Source organism: Rattus norvegicus, chromosome 9 (genome assembly GCF_036323735.1).
Source record: "Rattus norvegicus strain BN/NHsdMcwi chromosome 9, GRCr8, whole genome shotgun sequence".
In the NCBI taxonomy this organism is placed as follows: Eukaryota; Metazoa; Chordata; class Mammalia; order Rodentia; family Muridae; genus Rattus; species Rattus norvegicus.
The window spans coordinates 36769893-36789045 of record NC_086027.1 but is presented as its reverse complement, the minus strand read 5'-3'; positions in this window follow the sequence as shown (position 1 = coordinate 36789045).

Below are 19153 nucleotides of genomic sequence, written 5' to 3'. Positions count from 1 at the left end.
CCACTACCTAAAGACTATACATGGACTGACCCTGGACTCTGACCTCATAGGTAGCAATGAATATCCTAGTAAGAGCACCAGTGGAAGGGGAAGCCCTGGGTCCTGCTAAGACTGAACCCCCAGTGAACTAGACTGTTGGGGGGAGGGCGGCAATGGGGGGAGGGTTGGGAGGGGAACACCCATAAGGAAGGGGAGGGGGGAGGGGGATGTTTGCCCGGAAACCAAAGAATTATTATTAAGTGTTAAATAAATTTAAAAAAAGTAATCTATACTTGAGAAGAAATAAATTATCTTGTTTGGGAATGTCAGTGAATGAAAATACATTTGTAAGGCTTATTATTCCCTGTTTTGGTGTTTTGCTGATAAACTTACAATATGATTTCATAGACATTCTGTATGACATTCTATTAACTCTTGATTTTTTTTGCTACTATGATAGTTATGAATTTAAGTTAAAATATTAAAAAGACACTTTTATTCCCACAGCTCCCTGTTCCCAAACCCCATGGGAGAGAAAGCTAATCGCCCAGATCTGTGGGCAATTCTGAGACAGCAGGGCAAGAGAGACCACCACTTCTCCCCACCTTTCCCCATATCCCTGGCCCAAGAGGAAACTGTATAAGGCCTCTGGGCACAGGAAGACAAGGGCAGTCAAGCTGCAGGAGCCCTGAGGTACAGACTGCGCCCATATCTGATTGGACCTGGTCAAACAGCTCCCTGAACCCAAATCCCATGATAGGGAGAGCTAGACCTCCAAAGGGGCAGTCATGCCTGGGAAACCAGAGGAGACTACTTTCTGCCCACATTTCTGACTGGAGAGGAAAACGTCTAGCACCATCTGGACCCCCTGTGCACAGGGACCAGGAGAAGTAGGGGCAGACCCTTGTGGTTCCCACCCACAGGGACAGCTGAAAGCCAGTGAACAGGAACAACTACATGAATGAAAGGAGAACACTCTCTTCCCACAACTGGCTGAAAGAAAACAGGGAAACAGGTCTACAGCGTTCCTGACACACAGGCCTATAGGGCTGACAAGCCACTGTCAGAAATAGCAAAACAAGGTAACACCAGAGACAATGTGATGGCAAGAGGCAAGCCCAGGAACCCAAGCAACAGAAACCAAAACTACATGGCAACACCAGAGACCAATTCTCCCACCAAAGCAAACACTGAATAACCAACCACACCAGATAAGCAAGATCTAAATTTAAAATCACATTTGATCATGATGGTGGAGGACTTTAAGAAAGACATAAAGAACTCCCTTAGAGAAATGCAGGATAACACAAGTAAATAAGTAGAAGCCCTTAGAGAGGAAACAAAAATCCCTGAAAGAATTACAGGAAAACACAATAAAACAGGTGAAGGAATGGAAAATGGAAATAGAAACAATAAAGAAAGCACAAAGGGAGACAACCCTGGACATAGAAAACCAAAGGAAGAGACAAGGAGCCGTAGATACAAGCATCACCAACAAAATACAAAACATAGAAGAGAGAATCTCAGGAGCAGAAGATTCCATAGACAGCATCGGCACATCTGTCAAAGATAATGGAAAATGGAAAAAGCTACTGGCCCAAAATATACAGGAAATCCAGGACACAATGAGAAGATCAAACCTAAGGATAATAGGTATAGAAGAGTGTGAAGACTCCCAGTTCAAAGGACTAGTAAATATCTTCAACAAAATCGTAGAAGAAAACTTCCCTAACCTAAAGAAAGAGATGCCCATAAACATACAAGAAGCCAACAGAACTCTGCTCCCAAACCCCGAGAGAGAGAGACCTCACCGCCTGGTCAGGTGGGCACTCCTGAGGCTGCAAAGCAGAAAAGACCACCAATACTGCCCACCCCTACTCACATCCCTGGCCCAAGAGGAAAATGTATATGGCCTCTGGGCTCCCGTAGAGGAGGGCCCAGGAGCAGCAGGTCCGCTGCATCTGAGACACCGCCAGAACCTGAAGGGACCGAACAGATAAACAGTTCTCTGCACCCAAATCCCGTGGGAGGGAGAGCTAAACCTTCAGAGAGGCAGACACACCTGAGAAACCAGAAGTGAATGAACTCTGCACACATCTCTGACTCCAGAGGAAAACACCAAATGCCATCTGGAACCCTGGTGCACAGAAGCTCCCGGAAAGGGCAGCGCAGATCTTCCTGGTTGCTGCCGCCTCAGAGAGCTCATAGGCAGCACCCAACGAGCAAACTTGAGCCCCGGAACCACAGGTAAGTCAACTTTTCTGCTGCAAGTGACCTGCCTGAGGAACACAAGACACAGGCCCACAGGAACAGCTGAAGACCTGTAGATAGGAAAAACTACACGCCCGAAAGCAGAACACTCTGTCCCCATAACTGGCTGAAAGAAAACAGGAAAACAGGTCTATAGCACTCCTGACACACAGGCTTATAGGACAGTCTAGCCACTGTCAAAAATAGCAGAACAAAGTAACACTAGAGATAATCTGATGGCGAGAGGCAAGTACAGGAACCCAAGCAACAGAAACCAAGACTACATGGCATCATCGGAGCCCAATTCTCCCACCAAAGCAAACACAGAATATCCAAACACACCAGAAAAGCAAGATCTAGATTTAAAATCACATTTGATCATGATGCTGGAGGACTTCAAGAAAGACGTGAAGAACTCCCTTAGAGAAACATAGGAAAACATTAATAAACAAGTAGAATCCTACAGAGAGGAATCGCAAATATCCCTAAAACAATTCCAGGAAAACATAAATAAACAAGTAGAAGCCCATAGAGAGGAGTCACAAAAATCACTGAAAGAATTCCAGGAAAACACAATCAAACAGTTGAAGAAATTAAAAATGGAAATAGAAGCAATCAAGAAAGAACACATGAAAACAACCCTGGATATAGAAAACCAAAAGAAGAGACAAGGAGCTGTAGATACGAGCTTCACCAACAGAATACAAGAGACAGAAGAGAGAATCTCAGGAGCAGAAGATTCCATAGAAATCATTGACTCAACTGTCAAAGGTGTGTAAAGCGGAAAAAGCTACTGGTCCAAAACATACAGGAAATCCAGGACTCAATGAGAAGATCAAACCTAAGGATAATAGGTATAGAAGAGAGTGAAGACTCCCAGCTCAAAGGACCAGTAAATATCTTCAACAAAATCATAGAAGAAAACTTCCCTAACCTAAAAAAAGAGATACCCATAGGCATACAAGAAGCCTACAGAACTCCAAATAGATTGGACCAGAAAAGAAACACCTCCCGTCACATAATAGTCAAAACACCAAACGCACAAAATAAAGACAGAATATTAAAACCAGTAAGGGAAAAAAGGTCAAGTAACATATAAAGGCAGACCTATCAGAATCACACCAGACTTTTCGCCAGAAACTATGAAAGACAGAAGATCCTGGACAGACGTCATACAGTCCCTAAGAGAACACAAATGCCAGCCCAGGTTACTGTATCCTGCAAAACTCTCAATTAACATAGATGGAGAAACCAAGATATTCCATGACAAAACCAAATTTACACAATATATTACTACAAATCCAGCACTACAAAGGATAATAAATGGTAAAGCCCAACATAAGGAGGCAAGCTATACCCTAGAAGAAGCAAGAAACTAATCGTCTTGGCAACAAAACAAAGAGAAGAAAAGCACACAAACATAACCTCATATCCAAATATGAATATAACAGGAAGCAATAATCACTATTCCTTAATATCTCTCAACATCAATGGCCTCAACTCCCCAATAAAAAGACATAGATTAACAAACTGGATAAGCAACGAGGACCCTGCATTCTGCTGCCTACAGGAAACACACCTCAGAGACAAAGACAGACACTACCTCAGAGTAAAAGGCTGGAAAACGACTTTCCAAGCAAATGGTCAGAAGAAGCAAGCTGGAGTAGCCATTCTAATATCAAATAAAATCAATTTGCAACTAAAAGTCATCAAAAAAGATAAGGAAGGACACTTCATATTCATCAAAGTAAAAATCCACCAAGATGAACTCTCAATCCTAAATATCCATGCCCCAAATACAAGGGCACCTACATACGTAAAAGAAAACTGACTAAAGCTCAAAACACACATTGCACCTCACACAAAAATAGTAGGAGATTTCAACACCCCATTCTCATCAATGGACAGATCATGGAAACAGAAATTAAACAGAGATGTAAACAGACTAAGAGAAGTCATGAGGCAAATGGACTTAACAGATATTTATAGAACATTCTATCCTAAAGCAAAAGGATATACCTTCTTCTCAGCTCCTCATGGTACTTTCTCCAAAATTGACCATATAATTGGTCAAAAAACAGGGCCTCAACAGGTACAGAAAGATAGAAATAATCCCATGCGTGCTATCGGACCACCACGGCCTAAAACTGGCCTTCAATAACAATAAGGGAAGAATGCCCACATATACGTGGAAATTGAACAATGCTCTACTCAATGATAACTTGGTCATGGAAGAAATAAAGAAAGAAATTAAAGACTTTTTAGAATTTAATGAAAATGAAGGTACAACATACCCAAACTTATGGGACACAATGAAAGCTGTGCTAAGAGGAAAACACATATCTCTGAGTGCCTGCAGAAAGAAACAGGAAAGAGCATATGTCAGCAGCTTGATAGCACACCTAAAAGCTTTAGAACAAAAAGAAGCAAATACACCCAAGATGAGTAGAAGGCAGGAAATAATCAAACTCAGAGCTGAAATCAACCAAATAAAAACAAAAAGGACAATAGAAAGAGTCAACAGAACCAAAAGTTGGTTCTTTGAGAAAATCAACAAGATAGATAAAACCTTAGCCAGAATAACGAGAGGACACAGAGAATGTGTCCAAATTAACAAAATCAGAAATGAAAAGGGAGACATAACTACAGATTCAGAGGAAATTCAAAAAAATCGTCAGATCATACTATAAAAGCCTATATTCAACAAAACTTGAAAATCTACAGGAAATGGACAATTTCCTAAACAGATATAAGGTACCGAAGTAAAATCAGGAACAGATGAACCAGTTAAACAACCCCATAACTTCTAAGGAAATAGAAGCAGTCATTAAAGGTCTCCCAACCAAAAAGAGCCCAGGTCCAGACAGGTTTAGTGCAGAATTCCATCAGACCTTCATAGAAGACCTCATGCCAATATTATCCAAACTATTCCACAAAATTGAAACAGATGGAGCACTACCGAATTCCTTCTATGAAGCCACAATTATTCTTATACCTAAACCACACAAAGACCCAACAAATAAAGAGAACTTCAGACCAATTTCCCTCATGAATATCGACGCAAAAATACTCAATAAAGTTCTGGCAAACTGAACCTAATAGCACATCAAAACAATCATCAAACAACCATGATCAAGGAGTCTTCATCCCAGTCATGCAGGGATGGCTTAATATACGGAAAACCATCAATGTGATCCATTATATAAACAAACTGAAAGAACAAAACCACTTGATCATTTCATTAGATGCTGAGAAACATTTGACAAAATTCAACACCTCTTCATGATAAAAGTCCTGAAAAGAATAGGAATTCAAGACCCATACCTAAACATAGTAAAAGCCATATACAGCAAACCAGTTGCTAACATTAAACTAAATGGAGAGAAACTTGAAGCAATCCCACTAAAATCAGGGACTAGACAAGGCTGCCCACTCTCTCCCGACTTATTCAATATAGTTCTTGAAGTTCTAGCCAGAGCAATCAGACAACAAAAGGAGGTCAAGGGGATTCAGATTGGTAAGGAAGAAGTCAAAATCTCACTATTTGCAGATGATATGATAGTATATTTAAGTGAACACAAAAGTTCCACCAAAGAACTACTAAAGCTGATAAACAACTTCAGCAAAAGTGGCTGGGAACAAAATTAACTCAAATAAATCAGTAGCCTTCCTCTACACAAAAGAGAAACAAGCCGAGAAAAAATTAGGGAAACGTCACCCTCCATAATAGACCCAAATAATATAAAGTACCTCGGCGTGACTTTAACCAAACAAGCAGAAGTTCTGTACAATAAGAACTTCAAGACTCTGAAGAAAGAAATTGAAGAAGACCTCAGAAGATGGAAAGATCTCCCATGCTCATGGATTGGCAGGATTAAGAGAGTAAAAATGGCCATTTTACCAAAAGCAATCTACAGATCCAATGCAATCCCCATCAAAATACCAATCCAATTCTTCAAAGAGTTAGACAGAACAATTTGCAAATTCATCTGGAATAACAAAAAACCCAGGATAGCTAAAACTATCCTCAACAATAAAAGGACTTCAGGGGGAATCACTATCCCTGAACTCAAGCAGTATTACAGAGCAATAGTGATAAAAACTGCATGGTATTGGTACAGAGACAGACAGATAGACCAAATGGAATAGAATTGAAGACCCAGAAATGAACCCACACACCTATGGTCACTTGATTTTTGACAAAGGAGCCAAAACCATCCAATGGAAAAAAGATAGCATTTTCAGCAAATGGTGCTGGTTCAACTGGAGGCCAACATGTAGAAGAATGCAGATCGATCCAGGCTTATCACCCTGTACAAAGCTTAAGTCCAAGTGGATCAAGGACCTCCACATCAAAGCAGACACACTCAAACTAGTAGAAGAAAAACTAGGGAAGCATCTGGAACACATGGGCACTGGAAAAAATTTCCTGAAGAAAACACCAATGGCTTACGCTCTAAGATCAAGAATCGACAAATGGGATCTCATAAAACTGCAAAGCTTCTGTAAGGCAAAGGACAATGTGGTTAGGACAAAACGGCAACCAACAGATTGGGAAAAGATTTTTACCAATCCTACAACAGATAGAGGCCTTATATCCAAAATATACAAAGAACTCAAGAAGTTAGACCTCAGGGAGACAAATAACCCTATTAAAAAATGGGGCTCAGAGCTAAACAAAGAATTCACAGCTGAGGAATGCTGAATGGCTGAGAAACACCTAAAGAAATGTTCAACATCTTTAGTCATAAGGGAAATGCAAATCAAAACAACCCTGAGATTTCACCTCACACCAGTGAGAATGGCTAAGATCAAAAACTCAGGGGACAACAGATGCTGGCGAGGATGTGGAGAAAGAGGAACACTCCTCCATTGTTGGTGGGATTGCAAACTGGTACAACCATTCTGAAAATCAGTCTGGAGGATCCTCAGAAAATTGGACATTGAACTGCCTGAGGATCCAGCTATACCTCTCTTGGGCATATACCCAAAAGATGCCCCAACATATAAAAAAGACACGTGCTCCACTATGTTCATTGCAGCCCTATTTATAATAGCCAGAAGCTGGAAAGAACACAGATGCCCTTCAACAGAGGAATGGATACAGAAAATGTGGTACATCTACACAATGGAATATTACTCAGCTATCAAAAACAACGACTTTATGAAATTCGCAGGCAAATGGTTGGAACTGGAAAATATCATCCTGAGTGAGCTAACCCAAACACAGAAAGACATACATGGTATGCACTCACTGATAAGTGGCTATTAGCTCAAATGCTTGAATTACCCTAGATGCCTAGAACAAATGAAACTCAAGACAGATGATCAAAATGTGAATGCTTCACTCCTTCTTTAAAAGGGGAACAAGAATACCCTTGGCAGGGAATAGAGAGGCAAAGATTAAAACAGACACAGAAGGAACACCATTCAGAGCCTGCCCCACATGTGGCCCATACATATACTGCCACCAAACTAGATAAGATGGATGAAGCAAAGAAGTGCAGGCCTACAGGAAGTGGATGTAGATCTCTCCTGAGAAACACAGCCAGAATACAGCAAATACATAGGCGAATGCCAACATTAAACCACTGAACTGAGAACGGGACCCCCATTGAAGGAATCAGAGAAAGGACTGAAAGCTTGAAGGGGCTCGAGACCCCATATGTACAACAATGCCAAGCAACCAGAGCTTCCACTAAGCCACTACCCAAAGACTATACATGGACTGACCCTGGACTCCAACTACATAGGTAGCAATGAATAGTCTAGTAAAGGCATCTTTGGAAGGGGAAGCCCTTGTTCCTGCCAAGACTGCACCCCCCCCCAGTGAATGGGATTCTTGGGGTGAGGGCATTATGGGGGGAGGAAGGGGAGGGGAACACCCAAATAGAAGGGGAGGTGGGGGGATTAGGGGGATTTTGGCCTGGAAACTGGGAAACGGAATAACAATTGAAGTGTAAATAAGAAATACCCAATTTAATAAAATCACAAAAGAAAAAATCCACACGGTTTGCTCTCACTGTTAAGTGGATATTAGTCAAAAGCTCAGATTATCGAAGATACAATCCCCAGACTACATGAAGCTCAATAAGAAGGATGATCAAATTGCTGATGCTTCAGTCCTTCTTAAAAGGTGGAACAAAAATATTTATAGGAGGAATAATGGAGACAAAGTTTGGAGGAGTGACAGAAGGAATGGCCATTCAGTGCCTGCCCCACCTGGGGAACCATCCCATTTATACACAGCCACCAAACCGAGACAATGTTGCTCATGCCAAAAGTGCATGCTGACAGGCGCCTGATATAGCTGTTTCCTGAGAAGCTCTGCCAGAGGATAGCAAATACAGAGGCAGATGTTTGCAGCAAACCATTGAACTGAGAATGGGGTCACCATTGGAGAAGTTAAAGAAAGGATTGAAGGGGGTTGGGGATTTAGCTCAGCAGTAGAGCACTTGCCTAGCAAGCACAAGGCCCTGGGTTCGGTCCCCAGCTCTGAAAAAAAAATTAAATTAAAGAAAGGATTGAAGGAGCTGAAAGGGCTTGCAGGTCCCTAAGAACAGCAATACCAAAAAACTAGAGCTTTCAGAGAGTAAACCACTACCCAAAAATTACACACAGACAAACCCATGGTTCCAGCTCTATATGTAGCCGAGGATGACCTTGTTTGGCACCAACTGTAGAAGCCCTTGGTCCTGCCAAGGCTGGATACCCCAGCGTAGAAGGATATCTGGGTGTGGAGGGAGGAAGAAGAGAGGAAACACCCTCTTAGAAGAAGGGAGAGGAGGGATGTGATAGGGTGTTTATGAACAGGAAACCGGGAAATGGAGTAACATTTGAAATGTAAAAAATAAATATCCAATAAAAAAGTTGTAAAAATTAAAAATTAAAAAAACACATTTATGAAAATTTGAGAAAATTTGTTCACTTCTTTTTAGATTTTAGATGATGATAATCTAGTTAAAATCTTGTTTTTGCCTGTGTACCAAGTTTTTAGAATTGAACATATTCATTTCTCGATCTTCAATTCTATTCTATTGATCAGCCTGCCTGTCTCTGTATCAATATCATAGAGTTTTCATAACCATAGCTTTCTAAATAATTGAGGTCAGGAATTACCCTAGAAGTTCTTTTATCATTAAGCATAGATTTCATATCCTGGGTTTTTTTTTATTTCAAAGGAATTTGCAAATTGCTCTTCTAACTCTATGAAGAATTGAGTTGGAATTTCGATGGGGATAACATTGAATCTGTAGATTGGTTTTGCCAAGTTGGCCATGTTTGCTATATTAATCCTGCTAATCCATGAGCAGGGAGATCTTTCTATCTTCTGAGATCTTCCTCAATTTCTTTCTTCAGAGACTTGAAGTTCTTGTCATACAGACCTTTCACTTGCTTGATTAGAGTCACCCCAAGGTATTTTATGTTATTTGTGACTATTGTGAAGGATGTCATTTCCCTAGTTTCTTTCTCAGCCTGTTTATCCATTTAGTAGAGTAAGGCTACTGAGTTGAGTTAATTTTTCATCCAGCCAATTTGCTGATGTTGTCAGGCTTAGTAGTTGTCTGGTGGAACTTTTCGGGTCACTTTAGTATACTATTATATCATCTGCAAATAGTGATATTTTGATTTCTTACTTTCCAATTTGTATCCCCTTGACTTTCATTTGTTGTCCGGTTGCTCTGACTAGGACTTTGAGTACTATATTAAATAAGGAGGGAGAGAGTAGACAGCCTTGTCTAGTCTCTGATTTCAGTGGGATTGCTACAAGTTCCTTTCCATTTAGTTTTATTTTGGCTACTGGTTTGCTGTATATGGCTTTTACTATGTTTAGATATGGGCCTTGAGTTACTGATCTTCCCAAGACTTTTAACATGAAGGGGTGCTGAATTTTGTCAAATACCTTCTCAGCATCTAATAAAATGATTATGTAATTTTTTTCTTTGAGTTTGTTTACATAGTGTATTACATCGATAAATTTTCATATATTGAACCCTCCCTGCATCCCTGGGATGAAGCCTACTTGATCATGATGGATGATCATTTTGATATGTTCTTGGATTCGATTTGTGAGATTTTTTTTTTGAGTATTTTTGAGTTGATATTCAAAAGTGAAATTGGTCTGAAGTTCTCTTTCTTAGTTAGGTCTTTGTGTGGTTTAGGTATAAACATAATAGCAGCTTTATAGAAGGAATTGAGTAGTGTTTCTTCTGTTTCTATTTTGAGGAATAGTTTGGATAGTATTCGTATTAGATGAAGGTCTGATAGAATTCCACTAAACCCATCCTTGTCCTGGGTTTCTTTTTTTTTGGGGGGGGGGCGGTGAGAGACTTTTAATAACTGCTTCTAATTATTTAAAAGTTATGGGACTGTTTGGATGTTTTATCTGATCCTGTTTAACTTTGTTACCTGCCTTCTGTATAGAGAATTGTCCATTTCCTCCAGTTTTCCAGTTTTGTTGAATATAGGCATTTGTAGTAGGATCTGATGAATTTTTTGAATTTCCTCAGATTCTCTTGTTGTGTTTCCCTTTTCATTTCTGATTCGGTTAATTTGTATAGTCTCTGTGTGCCCTCTGGTTTGTCTGGCTCCTTCATATGAACAACAATACCAACCAACCAGAACTCCCAGGGACTAAACCACCATCCAAAGAGTACACATGGACAGACCCGTGGCCCCAGCTGCATATGTATCAAAGGATGTCCTTTTTGGGCACCAATTGTTCTGCCAAGGCTGGACCCTTCATTGTAGGTGAATGTCAGGGCAGAGAGGTGGGAAGAGGTGAGTGGTTCGGTGGGGGAACACCCTCATAGAAGTTGGGGGAGGAGGATGGGACAGGTCTTTTATGGATGGAAAACTGGGAAAGGGAATTTTATTTGAAATTTAAATAAAAATATACAATAAACAAAAATTAAAAAAAGAATTGAACTTAGAATCTCATACATGCTACAAAAGCATTCTGTGTCTCTAGACCATGAATTTAGAATTTTGAAATAATTTTACAAATTAAAACGTTAACAGAAAATGTTCTTTTTGAGGTTGAACTTACAATAAAAAAATCTAAAAGTATCTGCATGTATTCCAATGCAATCAATTGTCTAGAATATAAATATCAGAACACCCATTGGGATGGTTGTAAATTACTTCCAGTGTATTTGACAGTATTATTACATAAATCTATACCTTGTTTCAAAGTGATGGAAATTAGAAAGAAGAATGCTTAGGAACATGATTTTATTAATATAAATATAAAAACTATGCGTGAATAAATATTGGTACATACATACATTATATATATATATAGCAAACTATCAATGAAATTTTAAATCTTCAATGTATTATTAAAATTAATATGCACAAAGACTTAAAGCCAATCTCTGGAAACTTATCATGATTTTATGTAACTAAAACTCCTGTTCAATTTGTTTTATTTGCTATATACCAGAGTACATGGTAGAATTCAATGCACAGTCAAGTAGGCCACTGTTACTGCTCCACTATGACAAACAGATTTTTCTCCATTTTCATAGCATCTTAACACATTGCATAACAAAGTCATTTATTGCTCAATATAAAGAGAAAAAGGAAAATAGAGATTATTGATGACTATTGTGCTGAATACCTTATTATATATTTGATTCAATGAGATATATTATCTCTGAAAATATATCTCTTTATATTTTATTTTCTGGTTTGAAAATATATAATTTTAAAAATAGAATTTTCATAATTTGCAATGATTTCAGCTTATATTAGTAAATAGAGGATTCACAATTAGAAACGTAGTAAAATGTGACTTAGTGAATTTAACATTTTGTAACTATTTTCTGCAAAGTACTTCTTTTGTAGCAATTGCAGATTATCTTGTAATTTCTGTCAGAAAAAGAGTTTATCCTGCAGTATCAGCAAGAAAGGAACACATTACATGCTAAGGTTATTACTCAGTCATTCAACTTTCAGAATGTACTTTGTTGGTCCAAAAATGAGACTAAAATATGTTCCTCTTGGATTTTCACTTTCTGTTTATGTATTTTCTAAAAAGTTGATGGCTTTTCTTATATGTTGCAATAACTTTGACAAGTTAGCATCTTTAATTAATTTATCCCCTTTTAATTCATATGATTATTTATTACAAAGTAGATCAAGCAAAAAAGTATCTACTGAACTCTACTGGACATTTATTCTGACTTTACTTACTGATCCAATAAAGTTATCAAGAAAAAGAAAATGTACAGTGATTAAAATCCTTTAAGGAAACTATAACTATTCTTGTTTTCATTCTGTGATAGTAAGTATAGATAATACTACTCCCTAATTATACAGCAAGCCACTTTTGAAAACAAGTAACAAGAGGAAATGGAGAAGGTATTCAGAATAAGGAAAATCTTACTTCAACCTATGGAAAAAAATAGGATTTTAAAAATCAAGCTCAAATTTTTTTCTGTTTTATTAATGCAGATCAAATGGTGTGTGTGTGTGTGTGTGTGTGTGTGAGAGAGAGAGAGAGAGAGAGAGAGAGAGAGAGAGAGAGAGAGAGAGAGCATTTATGTACTCAGAGGCCTGAAGACAATCTAGTGTGTTCCTCAACCACATCTATGCTGTTTACTGAGAGAGAACCTTTTACTGGCTTAAGGCTAGCTAATCAAGCTACACTGACTAGATAGAGAGCTAAGTATCTTCCTGTCTCCACCTCTCCACAAATGCTATTATTTTGGGCTTTGTCCATGAGTTCTCAAGAATCAAACTCAAATGTTCATGCTTGTGTAGCAATACCTTTATTAACTGAGAAATCTTTCCAGCCACTTTTGTTTTCTTATGATGTTCTTTTGCATATTCAACATGTTTTTGTCTAAAAAATCATTATCATGAATTTGTTATTGTAATTTTTAATAGCTTCAAATCTAATGTTAACAAAATAACTGATAAAATGTGTAAGAACTATGAATGCACATATTTATTAAATTTGATGATTTGTTAATTTATACATTTTAATTAGTCATAGTTTATATTTACACATAATAAATTCATTGTACTTTTATATTTTTATTAAATATGTCATTTCTATATTATCTTATTTCCGTTTCTATTTCTCAGAAGAGGTATCATGGACAAGGCAATGTATGAAAGGAAAATGTTATTGAAGCTCAAGCTTCCTGATAAAACCTATGATTATCTCAGTGGGGAGTGTTGCAGCAGACAGGCAGGCATGCAGTTGAGATAGTAGCCAAGAACTTACATCCTGACCCACAGGCACTACGCAGAGTTAGAATTCACTGACAATAGCATGAGGTTTTGAAACATCAAAGCTCACCTTCAGTGACATTCTTCCTCCAACCAGGTCTTGTCTCCTAATCATTCCTTAACAGTTCTACCAACTGAGGTCCAAGTATCCAATCACAGGAGTCTATGAGGGCCATTCACACTCAAACCACTGCATATGCTACATTTGAATAATAGAAATGATTTATTTTAAAGCCCTCATCATGAGAATACTGAGGAAGATGACAATGAGTGAGGAAGGATAAAATGATAGAATAAATGCAATACACATATATGAAATCATCAAAAGAAGTAATAATAATAATTATGATTACATCATATTTGCATCCTCTTTTCTAAAAAGAAAGAGTATATTTTCTCTTTAATATCTTGTTCCAATGTTCCTTCTGCTAACTTGAGTACAAAACAATGGCTATTTAAACTGTGTTACATGAGACCACTTAGTCCCTAATTCTTTTCTGTGTCGTCTTCATGGAGATAGAATAAAATGTAAATGCCCTGGTGGGCATTTACCTACATACCTACCTACATAAATGTCAGCTCTGATATCTCAGTTTTCCCCCATGTGCTTTTTGAAAATTGCACTTAGTTTTCCAGCATCACTAACAGGACTACGTTACAGCATTTGATACTATTTTATTTTTCTTACATTTATCAACACATGAGAAACAGTGTAACAGGCTTCCCTGAGAACTTGATATCAAAACTTTTAATATGGTTTAAAGCCTATCCCATTCTATTCCCTTGATTTTGAAATTTAATAATCATAACGATTTGTGTATAATGGCTCAATCACAACACTTATTCAACAATTTTATTAAAAGTTAACATCATATACAATAAAATCTTTTTTAAAGTTAATCGTTTGACCGTATTTGAAATTCTCTATTGCTACCTATGTCATGATGAGTGACATAGGTTACACAGTACATACTTTAATTATCTTAGAACCACCTGAGTAATTACTGATTGAGTTTGCAGAGGGTGGATTCTCCTTTAAGCACCTTAATAATGATATTCAGATATATTTAATTTGCTAAACCACCACATACTTTACAAATTTTAGGGAAGAAAAGCAGCTGTAATCAATAAAAGGAAGCAGATGTTAACAGTAACTTTAATGTTCAGCATTCAAGGAGATGCTGTCACCAGAGAAATATCTTCCTCCCTAGTTACCATGTTCAGTGGTCAAACTCTTAGTCAGGAAGTTCACCATGGCTTGCCTGTCACGCAGCTCCCTGAACTGAAGCTATTCTGACTGGTCTTTGCATATCAGACACAGGTTTATTTCCCTATGTACCTTAATCTTATCTTCAGCTTTCCCTGTAATCAAAATGCTTCTAGGGGAAGCTACAAGAGGCTGACCTATCCCCTGCTCTATCTCCATAAAACTTTGTCAAACTTACCCGATACAGTGCTGTGAAAGACCAGGATGAACTAGGGCTTACTTGAAAAGGGTGTTCTTATTCTTTTTTATCACATATATTTCAAGCAGTTTCTGCCTTTCTTGGTGTTCTGCCGTCAAAAGCTTGTTAAGTTTTTGTTCCCACTTCCCTTACCTAGCTCTTCCTACAAGTAGTCTCTGGAATCGTAACTGCAGTAAAATAAGAAAGAAATTCTTTATATTCGATTTTTTAAGGAGGGCTCAGGTTGAAAACTTGAAAGTTCTTTATGCCAGAGATTGTGCTCTGTATAAGTTCTGCTGCTGAATCTCGTTGTACATGTTCCATGTGGTAAGTATGAGAAGAATTAGGCCATCTGTGTTCTACAGTGCATGATATGCAAGAACATACCTTACGAAAATGAAGTCTTGAGACTAGACAGTTAAGGCATCATCAGAAACTTTAGGTTCTGTTCCCAGAATCTTTATCACCTTTCAAATACATACTACAGGAATGTACAGTGAAACTACAGCTTCGAGGGAAATCATATCTTCTTATGAACTCAACAAATGCATACATACGTGTGGCATAAATCACCCAAACATACACACATACAAAATAAAATATGTTGATATTTTTTTTAACTCTCAGAAATTTTGCTAAATCCTGGTCTTCAGGAAGCAATTTGTGATCAATTACAAAAACCAACCAAACAAACAAAAACAAAAATCAAAACAAACAGACCAAAAAAATACTGGCCAGGACAACAAAATCATCACAGTTCATTTATCATATGTGACGCCACTTTTCCTCTTACGCTCTTGTTTGGTGTATAGAAAAAGCCAATGCTTGTTATGGATTTGTGTTAATGCTTGTATTATGTTAACTGGGTTCCAAAAACTGCACAAGAATCCCACATATAAGGCACTGAGAAGCCTTGACCCGGGTTGTTTCAGGGAAACAGAGGCAAGACTTTAGGGATTTACAGGCAAGGGGACCAGAAGATTTAGAATCACCATGCCAGTAAAGGAATAAGATCCAGACCTGAAAACTACAGAGGAGAGGAATATCAATGATGTAAGAGCCTTGGAATAGCGTCCCCAGGGCCCCTCTCTCAAATTGGGTCGAGGTTAGCAAGATGTTAGTAAGTAGTGACTCAGGAGTATCAGAGGGGGGTCATTAGCATCTTGGAAGTTTGGGAGTGGCACAGCCATTGAGCTGTTTAAGGCATATTAAATATAAGGCTGCAAGTATTTGTGTCTTTCTTTTGGGAACCCAGAACATTGGGGCCGGTAGGGAAGAGTCTCTGCTTCCACCAGGGAGATTAGAACAGATTAATCAACTACTACAACAAACGCTGATAGAATCAGTTATAGGTATGAGTGTTCAACATACAGGGGTCTATTTCCCAGAGTCATATATTAAGGAATTACACTAGAATTCCAAGCCAGGTATTTGGAAGATTAGAACGTGTGTGTGTGTGTGTGTGTGTGTGTGTGTGTGTGTGTGTGTGTGTGTGTGTATGCAAACTGTTGCAGAATGAGGTCTTAGGAGATATGGAGACTTCCTATCATGAAGCCACTTTTTTCTTTCAGTGAGTACTCTAGTTATACTGAGCTTACCCCGCCAGCTCCCAGTGATTCATTTCAACATTTCGATTTTGAGTATGCTTCCTTTCCTTCCTTCACTGAGGACATGGCATAATGCATCCATTTTCTCCCTGAGTCACTGCCTCATTAGTAGCCTCCATTCTCTTTTTGTGCTAAAACAGCAGTACAATCCTGCCTATGCTTGGGAGTTGCTGGGTTCCTTAATGATATGCTGTCAGCTCCAGTTCCTCAATACTGTTATAGTGACAACTGCCTCCTCTCACTGCTCCAGCCCACATCTAGTTTGTTGACTCGAATCCAACTCCAACTTCTAACCTGAGGTAAATATCCACTTTCTTTTTTATTTTCTCTTTATTTACTTTACTACTAGTAGTTCTTCTTCTTTTTCTTCTTCTTCTTCTTCTTCTTCTTCTTCTTCTTCTTCTTCTTCTTCTTCTTCTTCTTCTTCTTCTTCTTCTTCCTTCTCCTCCTCCTCCTCCTCCTCCTCTTCCTCCTCCTCCTCCTCCTCCTCCTCCTCCTCCTCCTCCTCCTCCTCCTCCTCCTCCTCCTCCTCCTCCTCCTCCTCCTCCTCCTCCTTCTTCTTCTTCTTCTTCTTCTTCTTCTTCTTCTTCTTCTTCTTCTTCTTCTTCTTCTTCTTCTTCTCCTTCTTTAAGATGTGCCATCCAAGTAGAACTCAGAATGGAAGCTGGGCCTGAATTAAATGCAGTAGGTCCATAATTTCATTTTTATTGCTATTCAAGCATGTTATGTACTTAGTGTTCTCAGTGTTCTTCTGACTCAGGAAGTTGAGTGGGGGTGAGAGGAGAGGAACTTGGCCAAGACTCATCTGGGACTGATTAACAACATTCTCATCATGTAGTATGTTCTACAAGTACATGGTGCAGACACTTATAAAAATAATTTTCTTTTTTTTTGCCGATAGCTACCGCCCTAAATATTATAAGGTGAGAAATGCTGTATTCTGCCTGCCAGAAACTCAGATCCATGAATATAATTCCATCAGCCTCCTCTTCTGTAGCTTCAAGTGAATGACATAGCTTAGACCTCCTCTTCCTTTGTGTTTGCAGATTCCCTACTGTTAGCAATCAGGCATCTCCACAGCCTGCCCCATCAACAGCAGGATGTGTCATCACTAGCTGCCAAGATTCAACAAATTCCTACTGTCACCATGAGTTACATATCCTCCCCCATGCACATGTGCTACATCCTCCTGTGAAAGGCAAGTCCCTCTTCTCCCTGTTCTCTTATTCTCTCCACCCTCACCTAAAGGTGGCCTCTATATACCCCTCCCCAAAAGCCTCCCATATGAGATCTATCCTATGCTATAACTTTATGGAGTCAATTGGTTAATTAACAACAATTACCTTTCTTGAATTTTGACCAGATTCTTGGTCACACAGCAAGGACAAACTCGTTATTCCTATACATTTTAAACTGGCCCTAATATCATAAAATGTAAGAAATTCTTGTAAAAACCTGTAAAAAACCTTCAAGGATAAGATAGAAGATACAATTTTTGGGGGGGGGATTTCAAAACTTGGAAATGGTCCTTGTTATATCAGGATTAATGTGGTGGCAATGCATAAATAAGTGGAATATGACCTACTTCTACAACAGTAGAATTGTCATTTCAACAGTACAAGAGCAGCTCTCTCTCTCTCTCTCTGTCTCTCTCTCTGTCTCTGTCTCTGTCTCTGTCTCTGTCTCTCTCTCTCTCTCTCTCTCTCTCTCTCTCTCTTTCTCTCTCTCTCTCTCTGTAGAAGTAGACATTCTGTACAGGGGAGTAAGGAACTTTGAAATTTTTCAAGGCAGATAAAGGAATTGAAAAGATAGCAGATTCTCTCTGTAGGTCATGCCCCCTCCCCCGTAAATCTCAATGTGGTAAATGCAAGTGAATATTGGTATATAGATCATCTTATCAACATTCACATATAATATCACAGGTGTTACCAGTCAAATCAAGTTTCCTGTCTGGAATTTCTCAGCCTATTGAGGCTTTTAGGTCTTGATTTACACACACTCCTGTCAGAGGCAATAATATCTCCAAAGTAGTTTTTTATTTGCCATATTGTGGGAAATTAGAAACTCAAATATGAAAAATAAATAAATAAAGTTGGTGTCACAAGAAATAATACATGGGCTAAGTGAAATAATCTAGCAGGAAAATGCTTTTTTTATTCTTTCACAAAGGGTATGTCAGAACCCATACAAAGTAATGAACACATAAGGCCAAGGTGACCTTTGTCTTTAAGTATATCTAATCCTATTGATAGGAACTCAAGTTCATAATTTGACTTCACCAAATCATAAGGCATGACAAGGGAAGGTATTCTAGAACTCAGGGAAATATAGCAGTTGGGAAAACAGATGTGTCATAGGATGAGGAAAGTTCTGGAAATATGGAATAACTTTGTCAGGTTACCCATGTTTGATAGAAAAACAAAACAAAACAGCACACTTTTCACAATGCCTTCATCTTCATTATGCACATTTTCCTTTAAACTCAGCTAATATATGCTAACTTTTGGTGTCTCCAGTATCAGTAAAGTATTGCTAGAAGACATAGCCCAAGCACGGCTTAATGTACTTTTATTTTTCTAGGGGTGATCTCTTCACAGGAAAATTGACCCCACCCAGAGGGAATGTTGTTTT